The sequence below is a fragment of the Pristiophorus japonicus genome, chromosome 4 (genome assembly GCF_044704955.1).
Source record: "Pristiophorus japonicus isolate sPriJap1 chromosome 4, sPriJap1.hap1, whole genome shotgun sequence".
Taxonomy (NCBI): domain Eukaryota; kingdom Metazoa; phylum Chordata; class Chondrichthyes; family Pristiophoridae; genus Pristiophorus; species Pristiophorus japonicus.
Window position 1 is genome coordinate 54,963,830 of NC_091980.1, and position 20,345 is coordinate 54,984,174.

Sequence of the window (20,345 nt, forward strand, 5' to 3'; positions counted from 1 at the left end):
AGCCCTCTCCCAAGCAGGATTAGCAAAAGTGATGTGGGTACAAACATTCCACTGTGCAATCCATCTTTCTCATGTACAAGACTAACAAATAGAACTTTACCACCACTCTTAATTGAGGAATCCAGGGTATTGTTTATTATAAATTTCTAAAGAAACAATTAATATGCACAGCATATTCCAATACTTATTGAAAATAAGTTAAAATCCTGGTGCAAAGGTAAGAGATATCTCGGAGCAACCGGAGAGGAACCGGAAGAGGGGCACTGGCACCAGTACTGGGACAGGAAGGAGCTGTCCCGCTGGGACCTGTTCCACCTGAACTGGAGTAGGACCAGTATCCTTGCCGAAATGATATAGGGCTGTGGTTAGGACCTTAAACTAATAAAACAGGGGAAGGGATCTGGTGAAAATAACACAAGTCACAAGATAAAAGAATTAGGAGACGAGAGTACATAACATAGAAAATAGGTGCAGGAGTAGGCCATTCGGCCCTTCGAGCCTGCACCACCATTCAATATGATCATGGCTGATCATGCAACTTCATACCCCATTCCTGCTTTCTCTCCATACCGCTTGATCCCTTTAGCCATAAGGGCCACATCTAACCCCCTTTTGAATATATCTAACAAACTGGTCTCAACAGCTTTCTGTGGTAGAGAATTCCACAGGTTCACAATTCTGAGTGAAGAAGTTTCTCCTCACTCAGTCCCAAATGGCTTACCCCTTATCCTTAGACAGTGACCCCTCGTTCTGGACTTCCCCAACATCGGGAACATTCTTCTGTCCAATCTGTCCAATTCCATCAGAATTTTATATGTTTCTATGAGATACCCTCTCATTCTTCTAAACTCCAGTGAATACAGGCCCAGTCGATCCGGTTTCTCCTCATATGTCAGTCCTGCCATCCCGGGAAACTTCGCTGCACTCCCTCAATAGCATGAATGTCCTTCCTCAGATTAGGAGACCAAAACTGCACACAATATTCAAGATGTGGCCTCACCAAGACTCTGTACAACTGCAGTAAGACCTCCCTGCTCCTAAACTCAAATCCTCTCAATATGAAGGCCAACATGCCATTTGCTTTCTTCACCGCCTGCTGTACCTGCATGTCAACTTTCAATGACTGATGTACCATGATACCCAGGTCTCGTTGCACCTCCTCTTTTCCTAATCTGTCACCATTCAGATAATATTCTGCCTCCCTGTTTTTGCCACCAACGTGGATAACATCACATGCATCTGCCATGCATTTGCCCACTCACCTAACCTGTACAAGTCACCCTGCAGCCTCTTAGCATCCTCCTCACAGCTCACACCACCACCCAGCTTAGTGTCATCTGCAAACTTGGAGATATTACTTTCAATTCCTTCGTCCAAATCATTAATGTATATTGTAAATAGCTGGGGGCCCAGCACTGAGCCCTGCGGCACTCCACTAGTCACTGCCTGCCATTTTGAAAAGGACTCGTTTATCGCGACTCTCTGCTTCCTGTCTGCCAACCAGTTCTCTATCCACGTCAGTATATCACCCCCAATACCATGTGCTTTAATTTTGCACACTAATCCCTTGTGTGGGACCTTGTTAAAAGCCTTTTGAAAGTCCAAATACACCATATACACTGGTCTCCCTTGTCCACTCTACTAGTTACATCCTCAAAAAATTCTAGAAGGTTTGTCAAGCATGATTTCCCTTTCATAAATCCATGCTGACTTGGACCGATCCTGTCACTGCTTTCCAAATGCGCTGCTATTACATCTTTAATAATTGATTCCAACATTTTCCCCAGTATTGATGTCAGGCTAACCGGTCTATAATTCCCTGTTTTCTCTCTCCCTCCCTCCTTTTTTAAAAAGTGGGGTTACATTAGCTACCCTCCAATCCATAGGAACTGATCCAGAATCTATAGTATGTTGGAAAATGACTACCAATGCGTCCACTATTTCTAGGGCCACTTCATTAAGTACTCTGGGATGCAGACCATCAGACCCTGCGGATTTATCGGCCTTCAATCCCATCAATTTCCCTAACATAATTTCCTGACTAATAAGGATTTCCTTCAGTTCCTCCTTCTCGCTAGATCCTCGGTCCTCTAGTATTTCTGGAAGGTTGTGTGTATCTTCCTCATTGAAGACAGAACCAAAGTATTTGTTCAATTGGTCTGCCATTTCTTTGTTCCCCATTATAAATTCACCTGATTCTGACTGCAAGGGATCTACATTTGCCTTCACTAATTGTTTTCTCTTTACATATCTATAGAAGCTTTTGCAGTCAGTTTTTATGTTCCCTGCAAGCTTACTCTCGTACTCTATTTCCCCCCTCCTAATTAAACCCTTTGTGCTCCTCTGCTGAATTCTAAATTTCTCCCAGTCCTCAGGTTTGCTGCTTTTTCTGGCCAATTTATATGCCTCTTCCTTGGATTTAACACTATCCCTAATTTCCCTCGTTAGCCACGGTTGAGCCACCTTCCCTTTTTATTTTTACGCCAGACAGGGATGTACAATTGTTGAAGTTCGTCCATGTGATCTTTAAATGTCTGCCAATGATTAATCCACCGTCAACCCTTTAAGTATTATTCGCCAGTCTATCCTAGCCAATTCACATCTCATAGCATCGAAGTTACCTTTCTTTAAGTTCAGGACCCGAGTCTCTGAATTAACTGTGTCACTCTCCATCTTAATGAAGAATTCTACCATATTATGGTCACTCTTCCCCAAGGGACCTCGCACAACAAGATTGCTAATTAATCCTCTCTCATTACACAAGACCCAGTCTAGGATGGCCTGCTCTCTAGTTGGTTCCTCGACATATTGATCTAGAAAACCATCCCTTATGCACCCCAGGAAATTTTCCTCCACGGTGTTGCTATCAGCTTGGTTAGCCCAATCTATATGTAGATTAAAGTCACCCATGATAACTGCTGTACCTTTATTGCACGCATCCCTAATTTCCTGTTTGATGCCATCCCCAACCTCACTACTATTGTTTGCTGGTCTGTACACAACTCCCACTAGCGTTATCTGCCCTTTGGTGTTCCGCAGCTCTCCCCATACAGATTCAACATCATCCAAGCTAATGTCCTTCCTTACTATTGCGCTACCCTCATTACATCAACTGCACTACCCTCATTAACCCTCTAAATTACTTCAAAGAACTTGATCAAGCTAGTCAATTATTGCCTTTAACAAAACCGTGCACTTTCATTACCAGCCATACTTTTCTAAATGCCAATTAATTTTGTCCTGAATTGTCTCTAAGTTTCCCCACCACCGTCAGGCTGACTGACCTGTAGCCACCCCTTTTTAAATAGGGGTGTAACATTTACAAGCCTCCAGTCTTCTGGCACCACCCCCATATCCAAGGAGGATTGGAAGATTGCGGCCAGAGCCTCCGTAATTTCTATCCCTTCGTAATCTAGGATGCATTCCATCCGGTACTTTGAGGGTTGCCAGCCTTAAGTACAGGTTGTACCTCCCTTATTCAGGATTCCCTTATCTGGCACCACCCCTCGTCCGGCATGATTCTGGTGGCCGGGGGTGCATCCGCAGGACGCGGCCAACCTCCACCCTGACTTTGGGGCCCGCCGACACTTTGGGCCCGCCCGGGGTACCGACCTCCTCCCCCACCTCGGGTCGCCTTCCCCCCCAGCCCTCCCTCCCTCCCCTCCCCCGGCATGACCTCCCTTTATCTGGCAAAATCCCTTATCCGGGACATTCCAGGTCCCGAGAGTGCCGGATAAGGGAGGTTCAACCTGTACCTGCTCAATATCTATTTTAATCCTATCCAATATCGCTATTGCCTCCTCCTTTACTGCTACATTGGCAGCATCCTCTTCTCCAGTGAAGATAAATGCAAAATACTCATTTAGTACCTCTGCCTCCACAAGAAGATTTCCTTTTCAGTCCCTAATCGGCTCCACTCTTCCTTTCACTACCCGTTCACTATTTGTGTGTTCATAAAAGATTTTTAGCTTTTCTTTTATGTTAGCACTAATCTATTCTCATACTCACTCTTTGCCCCTCTTATTCCCTTGTTTAGATGTCCTCTGTACTTTCTATATTCAGCTTGATTCTCTAATACATTATGAACCTTATGATTGTCATAAGCCTCCATTTTCTGTCTCATTTTAGCCTCTATCATTAGTCATCCAGGGTGTTCTAGCTTTGGATGCCTTTCCCCCTCACAGGAATGTGTCGACTCTGTACTGAACCATTTCCTCTTTCGGGACTCCCAGTTCGTTGCTATTTTGCCTACCAATTTTTGATTCCAATCCACCTGGGCCAGATCCCTTTTTAACTCACTGAAGTTAGTCCTCCTGCAATTAAGTATTATTATTTGATTGTACCGTGTCCTTTTCAATAACTATTCTAAACCTGAAGATATCATCATTGTTCCACAAAAGCTCTCCCACTGAAACAGGCTCCACTTGTCCCACTTCATTCCCCAAAACTAGATCCAGCACTGTTTCCTGCCTCGTTGGGCTGGAAACACACTGTTCAAAAAAATTCCCATGTACACATTTCAGGAATTCCTCCCCCTCTTTCCATCCGTCTTTCAGATGAGACGTTAAACCGAGGCCCGGTCTGCTCGCTCAAGTGGACGTAAAAGATCCCACGGCACTATTTTGAAGAAGAGCAGACGAGTTATCCCCAGTGTCCTGGTCAATATTTATCCCTCAATCAACATAATAAAACAACAGATTATCTGGTCATTATCACGTTTCTGTTTGTGGGAGCTTGCTGAGTGAAAATTGGCTGCCGCGTTTCCTACATTACAACAGTGACTACACTCAAAAGTGCTTCATAGAATCATAGTGAAACTGGTTAAGGAATAAATATTGGCCAGGACACCCAGACGAACCCCTCTGCTCTTTGAAATAGTGCCATGGAATCTTTTACGTCCATCTGAGAGAGCAGACAGGGCCTCGGTTTGATGTCCCAACTGAAAGACGGCAACTCCCTCAGTATTGCACTGAAGTATCAGCCTAGATTTTGTGCTCCAGTCTCTAGAGTGGGATTTGATCTGACAGCTTTGAGTCAGAGGTGAGAGTGCTACCACTTAGCTATGTCTGAAGGCACAAATTGCTGGATGATTTGTGCCGGTCCATCATTAGCCTCGCGAAAACAGCAGCTTGTCGTCAACGTCCTTGAGAGTTTTAAAAAATTGTTGCATTCGCACATTAATTGCCAATGAAACTCACCACAGAAAGTACAAGATTAATGTTCCTTCAATGGCCAGAAAAGGAACAATTGAAACTGAAATCTCATTCCTCCATTGTTCTTAGAAATGTTTGAAATTTAACATTTATTTTCTTACTTTTCCCACCTCCCTTTATCCAATCTCTTTCCTTCTCTTTATTCCTTTCTGACCTAATTTGACTCAACTTCACCCTATTTCGTTCTGTCGTCCTGTTTCTTTCTCTGTCCTTAAATCTCATTGGTTAAGGGGATAAACAGTGGGTCCCCTTGGTTCACCAACATCCCCAGTTATCAGTTTGCACATCCAGCAACTTATAGTGCAAATTTTTTTGAGCTGAATGGTGAGGGAAAAAAATCTAATTAACGGGGCACATCATGAGATATCCTGCTCTAGCAAATTTGTGGCCATTATGTGATCTATGGAAATACAAAATGACAGAACATGCATATATTGGGGATGAGGTTTATAATCAAGCCATTCACGTACTTTGTTTGTTATTCGGTAATTAATAAATACCATTGTGTTGAATTTATTATAACTGAGTTAACCACCAGTGTAATGTTACTCCTCTGATACTTTAAAGGCTTGCTGCATCACAAATTTGTTGTGCATTATTGTTGTAGTTACAATGTAAACATGAATTGATATTGTACATTATTTTATGTCTCGAGTTGAAAGCACATTTGGTTGTGTGATCTATAGCAAACCAGAGAGTGTTAAGGAGAGATTTAATAGGTGTTCAAGATTGAGGGGTTTTGAGAGAATAAATAAGGAGAAACTGTTTCCACTGGTGGGTGAGTCAGTAACCAGAGGACACAGATTTAAGATAATTGGCAAAAGAATCAGAGGGGAGGTGAGAATTATTTTAATAAACACAGCAGGTTATGATGATTTGGAATGTACTATGTGAAAGGGTGGTGGAAGCAGATTCAACAGTAACTTTCATAGAAACATAGAAAATAGGTACAGGAGTAGGCTATTCGGCCCTTCGAGCCTGCACCACCATTCAATATGATCATGGCTGATCATGCAACTTCAGAACCCCATTCCTGCTTTCTCTCCATTCCCCTTGATCCCTTTAGCTGTAAGGGCCACATTTAACTCCCTTTTGAATATATCTAACAAACTCGCCTCAACAACTTTTTGTGGTAGAGAATTCCACAGGTTCACAATTCTCTGAGTGAAGAACTTTCTCCTCATCTTGGTCCTAAATGGCTTACCCCTTATCCTTAGACTGTGACCCCTGGTTCTGGTCTTCCCCAACATCAGGAACATTCTTACTGCATCTAACCTGTCCAATCCCGTCAGAATGTTATATGTTTCTATGAGATCCCCTCTCATTTTTCTAAATTCCAGTGAATATAAGCCTAGTCGATCCAGTCTTTTCATATGTCAGTCCTGTCATCCCAGGAATCAGTCTGGTGAACCTTTGCTGCACTCCCTCAATAGCATGAATGTCCTTCCTCTGCTTAGGAGACCAAAACTGTACACAATATACAAGGTGTGGCCTCACCAAGGCCCTGTACAACTGCAGTAAGACATTCCTGCTCCTATACTCAAATCCTTTCGCTATGAAGGTCAACATGCCATTTGCCTTCTTCACCGCCTGCTGTACCTGCATGCCAACTTTCAATTACTGATGTACCATGACACCCAGGTCTCGTTGCACCTCCCCTTTTCCTAATCAGTCACCATTCAGATAATATTCTGTCGCCTTGTTTTTGCCACCAAAGTGGATAACCTCACATTTATCTACATTATACTGCATCTGCCACGCATTTGCCCACTCACCTAACCTGTCCAAGTTACCCTGCAGCCTCTTAGCATCCTCCTCATTACTCACAATGCCACTCAGCTGAGTGTCAATTGCAAACTTGGAGATATTACATTAAATTCCTTCATCTAAATCATTCATGTATATTGTAAATAGCTGGCACTGAACCTTGCGGTACCCCACTAGTCACTGCCTGTCATTCTGAAAAGGACCCGTTTATTCCCACTCTTTGCTTCCTGTCTGCCAACCAGTTCTCTATCCACGTCAATCATTACCCCCAATACCATGTACTTTAATTTTGCACAGTGATCTCTTGTGTGGGACCTTGTCAAAAGCCTTTTGAAAGTCCAAATACACCATATCCACTGGTCTCCTTTGTCCACTCTACTAGTTATGTCCTCAAAACATTCTAGAAGATTTGTCAAGCATGATTTCCCTTTCATAAATCCATGCTGACTTGGACCGATCCTGTCACTGCTTTCCAAATGCGCTGCTATTACATCTTTAATAATTGATTCCAACATTTTCCCCAGTATTGATGTCAGGCTAACCGGTCTATAATTCCCTGTTTTCTCTCTCCCTCCCTCCTTTTTTAAAAAGTGGGGTTACATTAGCTACCCTCCAATCCATAGGAACTGATCCAGAGTCTATAGAATTTTGGAAAATGACCACCAATGCATCCACTATTTCTAGGGCCACTTCCTTACGTACTCTGGGATGCAGATTATCAGGCCCTGGGGATTTATCGGCCTTCAACCCCATCAATTTCCCTAACACAATTTCCTGACTAATAAGGATTTCCTTCAGCTCCTCCTTCTCGCTAGACCCTCGGTCCCCTAGTATTTCCAGGTGGTTATTTGTGTCTTCCTTAGTGAAGACAGAACCAAAGTATTTGTTCAATTGGTTTGCCATTTCTTTGTTCCCCATTATAAATTCACCTGAATCTGACTGCAAGGGATCTACATTTGTCTTCACTAATCTTTTTCTCTTCACATATCTATAGAAGCTTTTGCAGTCAGTTTTTATGTTCCCTGCAAGCTTACTCGCATACTCCATTTTCCTCCTCCTAATTAAACCCTTTGTCCTCCTCTGCTGAATTCTAAATTTCTCCCAGTCCTCAGGTTAGCTGCTTTTTCTGGCCAATTTATATGCCTCTTCCTTGGATTTAACACTATCCCTAAATTTCCCTTTTGAGCCACCTTCCCAGTTTTATTTTTGCGCCAGACTCGGATCTACAATTGTTGAAGTTCATCCATGTGATCTTTAAATGTCTGCCATTGCCAATCCACCGTCAACCCTTTATGTATCATTCGTCAGTCTATCCTAGCCAATTCACGTCTCATACCATCAAAGTTATCTTTCTTTAAGTTCAGGACCCTAGTCTCTGAATTAACTGTGTCACTCTCCATCTTAATGAAAGGGAATTGGATATAAACTTGAAAAGGAAACATTTGCAGTGCTACAAGGGAAGAGTGGTGGGAATGTGACCAATTAGATCGCTCTTTCAAAAAAGGATGGGCTGAATAGCCTGCTTCGATGCTCTATGATTCTATGATCACAATGGATTACACATAACCAACCAATGCAATGAGATTTAATGAATGTGAATTAATTACATGTAAGCAATGCAACGAGATTTACTCAATGTAAATCACACAACTTATCAATGCAATGAGATTTGCCGCCTGAAGTTGGAAATTACAAGCCGCCTGAAGTTGGAAAAACACATCGGTAACTTTAAAACAACGAGAACCCGAACGTCTCGTCATTTATATCCCTCCCCAAGACCCCCCTCCCCTTCTCTACAACACTGTCTCACCCCCACCTCACAGTGCCGAGAATGAAGCGGTAATAACCCGCCGCCGCCTAACTCTGCCCCCGTTGTCTCCACGGTCGGCCTTGATCTTGCTGCTCGGGCCTGGTGTAACCCGGAGACTGTCAACAAGGCCTGTCCTAGCAACCGGCCCTCGCTGCCCCGGCTCACGCGTTCGAGCGCCGCGGCGGCGGCGGCGGCAGCAGCAGCAGCAGCAGAGGCTGGAGCCGAGGGGAGGCGCGGCGGGACTGCTGTCACCGCCCGTGTACGGCACACTTACGGTGAGAGGCCGCCAACTGCAAGCGCCGAGTCCGCACTAACCGCCAGCAGCCCGGGCGCCGCGCGATAGCTGTCTCATCAGATCGCCAGCAGGAAAAAACTCCAGACAAACTTGTCAGATTTTATTTTTTAAATCAATTCTCCCCCCCCCCCTTTCATTTTTTTTTAGACAAAAATGTCCTAATATTATTTGGCCACCGTCGCTCTCCAATAATTTAGACCACCCCCCCCCCCCGCAAAAAACTATTAAAGGTACACCCACTTCTTGGAGAAAGTCTTCGCCAAAGTAGTTTTTATTTAAAATGCACAATTACAACGATGTAACTCGCACCTGTGGCAGAGACAGCATCGATGGAAACGACCAACAGTTCGACTGGCGGCTTTGTAAAAAGCAAAAAATCGCCACATGCGGACAGTGCGCCTTTAAGATGATATTGCCTTAAGCACTGAGCAGAGGGATTAGCCAGAATGAGCTAAATTTGATTTTCGAGCTGCTGAAGTCTTGCAATTTTGATACAATATTACCAGGGTATTAAAAAAAAACACGAGGTTTTAGACCCATTGGCATTTACCGCGTCAATTTTACGTTTATATTGTCGTAAACTATTTATAATGCTTCAATGAATAATAGGACGTTTTCCCCTTAGCCTTTGCATTCACAGGGTTCCAATACCCATTTTGCTTTCTTTGCCCCAGTGTCTGGTTGGTTAATGTAGCATTTTTGGCCAGTGTTCATAGAGCCGTAGAAGTTTACAGCACAGAAGGCCATCATGTCTGTACCAGCTCTTTGCTCGAGCAATTCAAAACTACTTGCTCTCCCCATCGCCCTGTATCAAATATTTATCCAATTTTCCCTTAAAAGATGTAATGATCTCAACCTCAGCTACTCCCTGTGGCAAAGCCTTCAATGCTCCAACAACCTGATGTGTAAAGAAATTTCTCCTAATCTTTTCCCCCCACTCTCAGTGACGATTTTAAACTAATGTTCCCTCACCAACCAGAAGAAATAGTAGCCCAGAATTTACTGTCAGCGCGAAGCAAAGGTGTTGGCCGCTGGCGAGAAGTTTGCCTTTTTCAACGAGCAACTTAAATCAGTGTAGTGTAGTGGGAAGCTGATGTAACATCAACAAGGTGTCTGAGCAGCCAATTACAATACCGAATTCTCACAGACAGGGAACCAAGAAATAAAGGAGTTGCTTTTATTCTGGCTTTAAAAAATGTTACAGAGCAAAACAAAGATTGGAGCTCTCATCAAAGTATACCTGAAATAAATAGAACAAACTTTTAAAAAAGTATAATTTTTTTAATGTTTCTTAAAAATGTTAACTTTTATTATAATGGCGAAATTTGACACTCCACAAAATTAAAATTAGTTTTTTTTAGAACCATATAATTTGTTTAGCAGTCAATATGCTGTTAAAACCCCATTTACACCTAATCCAACAAGGTCTAACATTTAATGGGGTATTTAACAGAGATATTACTGCAGAAAAGCCCAGGTTTTCATCACATCACTTTCACTGATTTTGCTGATTACACTGATTGCCAGCTAAGGGGTAGGGGGAGGTGGCCACAGTGCAGCTAGTGTTGGAACGCTGGGCTCTGGAACATCGTGGGCCACCCCGACCTGCGAGAGAACACCACCGCAGGTCGGGTCTATTAAAAAGAGCCGGAGCAGGCTACTGCAACTTCCAGCGCGAGCCGCTCCAAGTATGCAACGGCTTCGAGGTAACGTCATCAGGACCCAGGTCGTCATTTGGAGCGTGGGCAAAAAAATCCACGCACAGGCATCTTCCATCTCTTCAATTGGAGTTCAGGACTGAAACATCGGGTCCTTCATTGAAACATCTGTGAACTCATGTGGAAGTAAGTCATCCTCGTTCGAGGGATCGCCTATGATGGTGAGTGAATGACTGACTGCAACTTCAGGATTTTCACGTTTGGATGCACATGCACTAAATCCTGAAGCTGCAGTCAGCTTCAAGCTGTTCGTTCACTGTTATTACCCACTGCAAATTCCGGGCTACATTCTCTATTCATTCCATCAAAATGCTTCATCATTTTAAAAATGATGCATCGATGGGCAATATTGTTTCCTCTAGTGTACAGGTGTACAGACAATGTATTGAAATGGAAGGTGTAATTAGACGCGGTCCCAGCCTGCAAGACCATCAGCAGGCCGGGGCCATTGGAGGAAGCAGCGTGCGGCGGCATGCCACTGCAGGGAGTAGCACGTGCTGCTGTAGGAGGGCGACAGCTGCGAAGCCAGGTTGCTGATTGCAGTGCAGGCAGGCACAGCAGGAGGGGCGAAGGAGCGGCAAGAGTTTGTAGATGGAAGTGACCGGAGCCCAGCAAAGACGTGAGTCTGGGGCCCAGAAGAAGCGAGGGCCCAGGGGCAGCACGGGGCAGTCCACACAGCGATATGTGTGCATGCTCGATCCGTGCAGCAGAGCTGGTCTCCAATTCGTCTTGGGTAATACTTGCCACTGGACCAAGACCTAGCTCTGTCAAGCCTGTGTGGTGGCTGGTGTGCAACGGCCACCACACGTTAAAAAAATCCAAGCACAGGCATCTTCCACCCTCCAAGATGTAGTTCAGCTCTGGAATATTAGGTCCTTCATTGAAACACTTGTGAACTCATCCCTTTTAGCGTGGAAGCAAATCATCCTCGCTTCGAGGGACTGCCTATGATGATGAGTAATTAGATACAAGTCACCCAGAATTCTGCTTGGAAAATGTAATTTGATCCAGTCAGTGGCAGTCTGGCTGGAAACAGGCCTTCATGCAGAGAAGTTGACAACATCAAAATAAATACTCATATTTATATAGCATCTTTCAGGACCTTCCAAAGTGCTATACGGTCAGTGAAGTACATTTGAAGTGTAGTCATTGTTGTAATGTAGGAAACCCGGCAGCCAATTTGTGCACAGCAAGCTCCCACAAACAACAATGTGATACTGACTGATAATAATCATTTTCTAGTGATGTTGGTTGAGGGATAAATATTGGTCAGGACACCGGGGGGAACTCCCTTACTCTTCTTCGAAATTGTGCCAAAATACATCCACCTGAGAAGACAGATGGGGCCTCGGTTTAATGTCTCTTACAAAAGACGTCACCCCTGACACTGCAGCACTCCCCCAGTACTGACATCATTGAGACATTTCTGAATGGAACCAAAAGTGACCCATTTCACCAGGTTAGACAGTCAAGGAGAGATGTTGGGAAGAATGATCAGGAGTGTTAAAAACATTGGAGAGGTCAAGAAGGATGGAGGGCCAGCAAACTGCTGTCAGTTACAAAGGATGTCATTAGTAGTTTTGACAAGTACTGTCTCTGTGCTGTGAGTGCAGCAGAAACCAAGTTGGAGGGTCATAAACCTACCAATAAACCACTAGTAATGGGGGAAGGCATACCAATGAAGCCTTATCATTTTGAATCCTTATAAGACAGCACATTCTCTGACTTACTACAAGCATCACCACACAAGATTAGCTAGTATTAATTGTGTGATATGTATCGTCCAGTATCAATAAGCTCAGAGTATTTTTACTTTGTGTCATTCTTGTGAAATATTACTTCAGTACATTTGGCGTATAATGTGATTGATACAAAAGGATAGAATGCAGGTACAGCAAGTGATCAGGAAGGCCAATGGAATCTTGGTCTTTATAGCAAAGGGGATGGAATATAAAAGCAGGGAAGTCTTGCTACAGTTATATAGGGTATTGGTGAGGCCACACCTGGAATACTGCATGCAGTTTTGGTTTCCATATTTAAGAAAGGATATACTTGCTTTGGAGGCAGTTCAGAGAAGGTTCACTCGGTTGATTCCGGAGATGAGGGGGTTGACATGAGGAAAGGTTGAGAAGGTTGTGCCTCTACTCATTAGAATTCAGAAGAATGAGAGGTGATCTTATCGAAATGTATAAGATTATGAGGGGGCTTGACAAGATGGATGCAGAGAGGATGTTTCCACTGATAGGGGAGACTAGAACTAGGGGGCATAATCTTAGAATAAGGGGCTGCCCATTTAAAACTGAGATGAGGAGGAACTCCTTTTCTCAGAGAGTTGTAAATCTGTGGAATTCCTCTGCCTCAGAGAGCTGTGGAAGCTGGGTCATTGAAGAAATTTAGACAGAGATAGACAGTTTCTTAACCGATAAGGGAATAAGGGGTTATGGGGAGCAGGCAGGGAAGTGGACCTGAGTCCATGATCAGATCAGCCAAGGTCGTATTAAATGGCGGAATAGGCTCAAGGGGTCGTATGTCCTCCTCCTGCTCCTATTTCTTATGTTCTTATGACTAACTGCTGTCATTTCTATGCTGCAGAAGAACTCCAGTAAATATAAAAAATGAATCACCTGTAAGTAATGCCTCGGGAGATCTACTAGTGTAATGTAGAATTAAGGCTCAACAGGCAAAAGCTGCACTAAATGGGATTCTACTACACAGGCAGAAGTGCAGTTGACAATGATAAGATGATTCTTTTCAATTAATTATTCTATGATATTCCCATCTAAAATACCATGAAATAAATCCAGATATCAATGCTGCTGAAGTCACTTGGTACAATCCTTATCCAGTCGTCCCCCACCCAGTTTTCTCACCTCCTCACTTGACTGTTCTGACATGCTGGGGTACAATTCCATGGACTGTGGCAACCCTCCAGGACCATGCCCAAGTGCCTATTCTGCATACATTAGCATAGATTGTGAGTGTCTGCAGGATATTTGATAATGGAGACATCACAATTACCCTGATCCTGCCTTCAATTGATATCCACTTACAAGCCAGCAAGGGCCAGAGCCTTATCTTCTCTATTACATGGATGCCAAGGTTAATTACTGTGCTCCAAGAGCAGCTAACTCGGCAAGACCAGAAATTGAATGTATGACAATAAAATGATTAAATCAATGGCACTTAAAATAGTTTCAGAGTTAGTTCAGTTGTAATGATTTTTTTCAAATGTTCTTCGAATGTGGGCCGCACTGGCGAGGCCACATTTATTGTCTCTCCTTAGTTGTCCTGAGAAGGTGGCGCTGGGCCTTCTAATTTAATTACTGCAGTTTTTGTGGTGATGGAGCTCTCTCAATGGCTTAAAGGGTTGACGGTGGATAGGCAATGGCAAACATTTAAAGATCACATGGATGAACTTCAACAATTGTACATCCCTGTCTAGAGTAAAAATATAACGGAGAAGGTGGCTCAATCGTGGCTAACAAGGGAAATTAAGGATAGTGTTAAATCCAAGGAAGAGGCATATAAATTGGCCAGAAAAAGCAGCAAACCTGAGGACTGGGAGAAATTTAGAATTCAGCAGAAGAGGACAAAGGCTTTAGTTAGGAGGGGGAAAATAGAGTATGAGAGGAAGCTTGCTGGGAACATAAAAACTGACTACAAAAGCTTCTATAGATATGTGAAGTGAAAAAGATTAGTGAAGACAAACATAGGACCCTTGCAGTCAGATTCAGGTGAATTTATAATGGGGAACAAAGAAATGGCAGACCAGTTGAACAAATACTTTGCTTCTGTCTTCACGAAGGAAGACACAAATAACCTTCCGGAAATACTAGGGGACCGAGGGTCTAGAGAGAAAGAGGAACTGAAGGAAATCCTTATTAGGTGGGAAATTATGTTAGGAAAATTGATGGGATTGAAGGCCAATAAATCCCCGGGGCCTGATAGTCTGCATCCCAGAGTACTTAAGGAAGTCGCCCTAGAAATAGTGGATGCATTGGTGATCATTTTCCAACAGTCTATCGACTCTGGATCAGTTCCCATGGACTGGAGAGTAGCTAATATAACACCACTTTTTAAAAAGGGAGGGACAGAGAAAATGGGTAATTATACACCAGTTAGCCGGACATCAGTAGTGGGGAAAATGTTGGAATCAATTATTAAAGATGAAATAACAGCGCATTTGGAAAGCAGTGACAGGATCGGTCCAAGTCATCATGGATTTATGAAAGGAAAATCATGCTTGACAAATCTTCTAGAATTTTTTGAGGATGTAACTAGTAGAGTGGACAAGGGAGAACCAGTGGATGTGGTGTATTTGGACTTTCAAAAGGCTTTTGACAAGGTCCCACACAAGGGATTAGTATGCAAAATTAAAGCACATGGTATTGGGGGTAATGTACTGACGTGGATAGAGAACTGGTTGGCAGACAGGAAGCAGAGAGTCTGGATAAACGGGTCCTTTTCAGAATGACATGCAGTGACTAGTGGGGTGCCGCAGGGCTCAGTGCTGGGACCCCAGCTATTTACAATATACATCAATGATTTAGATGAAGGAACTGAGTGTAATATCTCCAAGTTTGACACTTAGCTGGGTGGCGGTGTGAGGAGGATGCTAAGAGGCTGCAGGGTGACTTGGACAGGTTAGGTGAGTGGGCAAATGCATGGCAGATGCAGTATAATGTGGATAAAAGTGAGGTTATCCACTTTGGTGAAAAAAGCGCGAAGGCAGAATATTATCTGAATGGCGGCAGATTAGGAAAAGGGGAGGCGCAACGAGACCTGGGTGTCATGGTACATCAGTTGTTGAAAGTTGGCATGCAGGTACAGCAGGTGGTGAAGAAGCCAAATGGCATGTTGGCCTTCATTGCTAGAGGATTTGAGTATAGGAGCAGGGTGGTCTTACTGCAGTTGTACAGGGCCTTGGTGAGGCCTCACCTGGAATATTGTGTTCAGTTTTGGTCTCCTAATCTGAGGAAGGACGTTCTTGCTATTGAGGGAGTGCAGCGAAGGTTCACCAGACTGATTCCAGGGATGGCTGGACTGACATATGAGGAGAGACTGGATCAACTGGGCCTTTATTCATTGGAGTTTAGAAGGATGAGAAAGGATCTCATAGAAACGTATAAGATTCTGACGGGAAGGGAGGTTGAACCGTGTCAACGCTGCCAATCGTGCCCCAGCATCGCCCCACTTCCTCTGAAGGGTGGTAACCGCAATTTTGCGGCGAGGGCGGGACGTCCGCGCTGGGCACAGCAAGTCCCGCCCCGAGCTGGTTACCGCCCCAAATCGGAGCGCTGGGGAATTTCTCCCCCTGGTCTCTGCTGAGTTAGTTGATCTCAGTCAAGCTGCTGGGTTAGATGCGGGAAGAATGTTCCCGATGTTGGGTGAAGTCCAGAACCAGGGGACATAGTCTTAGGATAAGGGGTAGGCCATTTAGGACTGAGATGAGGAGAAACTTCTTCAGTCAGCGAGTTGTTAACCTGTGGAATTCTCTGCCGCAGAGAGTTGTTGCTGCCAGTTCATTGGATATATTCAAGAGGGAGTTAGATATAGCCCTTACGGCTAATGGGATCAAGGGATATGGAAAAAAAGCAGGAAAGGGTACTGAGGGAATGATCAGCCATGATCTTATTGAATGGCGATGCAGGCTCAAAGGACAGAATGGCTTACTCCTGCACCTATTTTCTATGTTTCTATGTTACATAAGGAATTACAGGATATTGACCCACCGACAATGAAGGAACAATTTTAACTATGAGCTACACTTGGAAATCGATGTCCTATTTAACCTTTAGTTGAGCTACCAAGCCCATATCCTCTCCATCTTAAAGATTACCTACCTCCACCTCTGTAACATTGCCCATCTCCGTCCTGTCTCAGCCCATCTGCTGCTGAAACCGTCATCCAGGCCTATGTTACTTCCACACTCAACTATTCTAATACTTTCCTGGCCGGCTTCCCATCTTCCACCCTCCATAAACTTGAACTCATCAAAAACCCGCATCCTAACCCACACCATCCCACGCCTTCATCCTCCCTGTACTTGCTGACCTACATTGGTTCCTGGTCCACTGACATCTCAAATTAAAAATTCTCAACCTCATGTTCAAATCCCTCCATGGCCTTGCTCCTCCCTATTTCTGTAACATCCTCCATCCCTACAACCCTCTAAAGAACTCTGCGTTCCTCCAACTCTGGCTTCTTGCACATCCCCTGCTATTTTCACCAAACCAGGTTAGCAGGTGTGTCTTCAGCTATCTAGATTATAAGCTCTGAAATACTCTCCCTAAATCTCTCCATCTTTCCTCCTTTAAGGCTCTCCTTAAAACCTACCTCTTTGACAAAGCTTTTAGTCACCCCTCTTATCTCCTTCTTTGGCTTGGTGTCAGTTTTTATTTCTTTACATTCCCGTGATGTATGTTGGGACATTTTTCTATGTTAAAGGCACTATATAAGTGCAAGTTGTCGTTAGCAGGCAGCCCCATTGGTTTAGCAAGCTTATTCTGTGAGCAGCTTGGCCAAACAGAAAAGGAAGGCCCCAGGTTTAATCCACAATTTGTGAGAGTTAATTGATCAGAGGTACAGTGCTGGACTATAATTAGTCTGTGTTGGGCAAGGGAAATAAATTGGTCAAGTTTCCCTTTCCCGCTGGCCATCCAATGACCTCTGCTGGTAGTACATGTGTGTAGAGGCAAGAACAAGATCAGGCTTGGCAGTCAAATAGCTTGTAAACACTCATTATCAAAGCATGGACCTGCATAGTCACTTGGGTGAGATATCAGAGGGTAACTGCTGCCCATAGATCCATATCCCAGCAGTGCCTTCAAAAGAGAAGGGTAGAAGAAAAACCTTAATCCTTCCCTAAGCACCTCTGCCTCTCCACCTTCTCCTCCTCCTTTAAAGCCCTCCTTAAACGTATCGAAGCTTGGTTAGACCACACTTGGAATAGTGTGCACAATTCCATATTATAAAAAGGTTATAGAGGCATTGAAGATGGTGCAAAAAAGATTCACAAGGATGATGCCAGAACTGAGAGGATATACCTATCAGGAAAGGCTGAACAGGCTGGAGTTCTGTTCTCTCAAAAAGAGAAGGGCAAGGAGTGACCTGAAAGAGGTCTTTGAAATTATGAAAAGGTTTCATAGGATAGATGTAGAGAAAATGTTCGTGGAGTTCAAAGCTAGAGGTCATAAATATAAGATCGTAACTAATACATCCTATAGGGAATTAAGGAGAAACTTATTTACTCAGAGTGGTCAGAATGTCAAATGTGCTACCACAGGGGGGTAGTTGAGGCAAATAGCACAGATGCATTTAAGCAGAAGCTAGATAAGCATATAAGGGAGAAAGGAATAGAAGGTTATTCTGATGGAGTTAGATGAAGAGAGGTGGAGGGAGGCTTGTGTGCAGCATAATCGCCAGCATAGACCAGTTGGGCCGAATGGCTGTTTCTGCGCTGTAGACTCAATGGGCTCAGAAAGCTGGTTCTCCCCTCACCGTTTTGTGGCCATTCACGCCGACATTTTTTCCTGGCTGGGCCACTCCATATTCAGCTCCAAAAGAGAACAAATGGGTTCCAGCGCTAATGAATCCTTCCAAAGTGGATTTTTCAGCAGTGTGGCTGTCTTAATTGGAGCGTTATCACCACTGAGAAATTCAGCATGCAGGTAAGGGTTTCTAATGAGCCAGCTGGTCCCTGGTCTTTTTAAAGGTCCAGGTTTTCAGCAAGGCCCTGAGGGGGAGAAGGAGTTCAGAAGGATGGCTGGTGTAAGAGGTGCAAGGAGAGCCAACAGGTTCACTGATACGGAGCTGGAGATACTGATGGACGGTATGGAGGACAGAAGAAGAATACTGTTTCCTGATGTGAGGAGACCTGGCAGACCACCAGTACATAATGAATGGAAGGAGATTGCAGGGGAGGTGTCAGGCACCTCCATATATGTGAGGACGCACCCTCCCAGGAGGGTGCTGGCGACGGGTCGATGCCTCCTAGCTCTGGGACGACGGGGATCCTCCTCCTGTGCCTCCTCCTCCTCCTCAGGTGGGACTGCTGGCTCGACCTCCAGCTGCTGTCCCCTCATGATGGGAAGGTTGTGCAGCACGCAGCCGACCACGATGATGATGGAAACCCATTGAGGAGAGTACTGCAAGATGCCACCAGAGTGGTCCAGGCACCGGAACCTCTGCTTAAGGATGCCTATGCACTGCTCGATGATTCACCTGGTAGCACAATGAGCGTCATTGTATGCATACTCTGGCGCTGTCCTGGGTTTCCGCAGTGGAGTGAGCAGCCAAGTGTACAGGGGATATCCCTTGTCCCCAAGCAACCAACCGCAATCCTGATTTGAGCCAGTGAAGACGGTGGGCACACTGGTCTGGCACAGAATGAATGAATCATGGCTGCTGCCTCCCTTGCCCGCTGCCGGTCTGCACAGTGCTGATGGTGACGCCTTCTCCTGTGCGCCACCTTGCTTCTGACCAGGTGTCGCCCTCCCAACACTCCTCCCATCCTCATTGTGAACCCTGCCAAGCAGGTCTCAGCAGCTCACAGGACTCCACTAAAGGGTCAGACCTGAAAGTTGTACAAAAGTATGTGCAAACCTCTGAGCAGCACTCGGCAGTTTGAATGGAGCCAAAACAATTATTAAAACTATTAAAAGATAAATACAGTGGATGCTGTAATCTTGAATAAAAATACTAAAATTAATAAAACTATTTCCCTACCAAAGGGCCCCGATCGCGGCAATGCTCCAGCGGTGTTCCGTTCGAGCACCAACTCGAATACCTCGCGGGGGCACTGTTGGGAAAGGCTTAACTTTTTGCAGCTGAAAATCCCGGTCCTTGCCGCTTTCCAGCGGCCTGCAGGCTGCAGAGCTCTCCGCTGGAATGTCTCCTTTACAGCGGCTTCACCGTGCCGTTTCCGGCGGAAGTGCACACCATTCAAATCCCTCCAAGCGGAATATGGCTCGGGGAGGGAAAATCATCCGACCGCGGCAGCTGATCGATTTTATTGGTCACCCGCCCAAACTCCGCAGTAACCATCCCTTTGGGGACAGTGAATTTCGGCCTCAATGTAAAATCCTCTTTGATTAAACTTTTGATGAATCCTTCTAATACCTCTGTCATGTTTGTAACTACACCACTGTATTACTGTATACACTCAACTTAGATGCACACCTTGATAACGGGGTGAACTTGTGGGAGACACTCCTTACCTGATCATACAGGTATATAAAGGGAGGTCCCACGCAGGGTCATCACTTCTGGAGTCCTGTAATAAAGAGTTACGGTCACAGAGTGGCCTTGTCCCTGGAATGTGCCTCGTGTGGTTTCATGCTGTAGAGTAAGGACTTTACATTGGCGACGAGAAACGGGAATTCATGACACACGAGAATGGCCACCGGTAGCACAGAGGAACGGTACTGTGTTGGGGAAGACAGGGACGATTTTGTCGAGAGGCTTCAGCAAAGCTTCATTACTAAAGATTGGCTGGGGGATGCAGCGGCCGACAAGCGACGAGCTCATCTCCTGACTAGCTG

General features: G+C 44.7%; 1 protein-coding gene across 3 annotated transcripts in view; it reads right to left on the minus strand.

The window, feature by feature from the left end:
* Positions 1–19,711, minus strand: part of LOC139262053 (S-phase kinase-associated protein 1) — a 33,079-nt gene extending 13,368 nt beyond the window's left edge. Inside the window, exon 1 of one of the 3 annotated variants that reach the window (XM_070877212.1) lies at positions 19,531–19,711. The gene's annotated coding sequence lies outside the window, so the exon portion shown is untranslated. Of the gene's footprint in view, positions 1–8,796; positions 8,898–9,064; positions 9,174–19,530 lie in introns of those variants that run through there. The other 2 variants (XM_070877211.1, XM_070877213.1) reach the window with 2 other exon arrangements.
* Between the last annotated feature and the right edge of the window lie 634 nt (positions 19,712–20,345).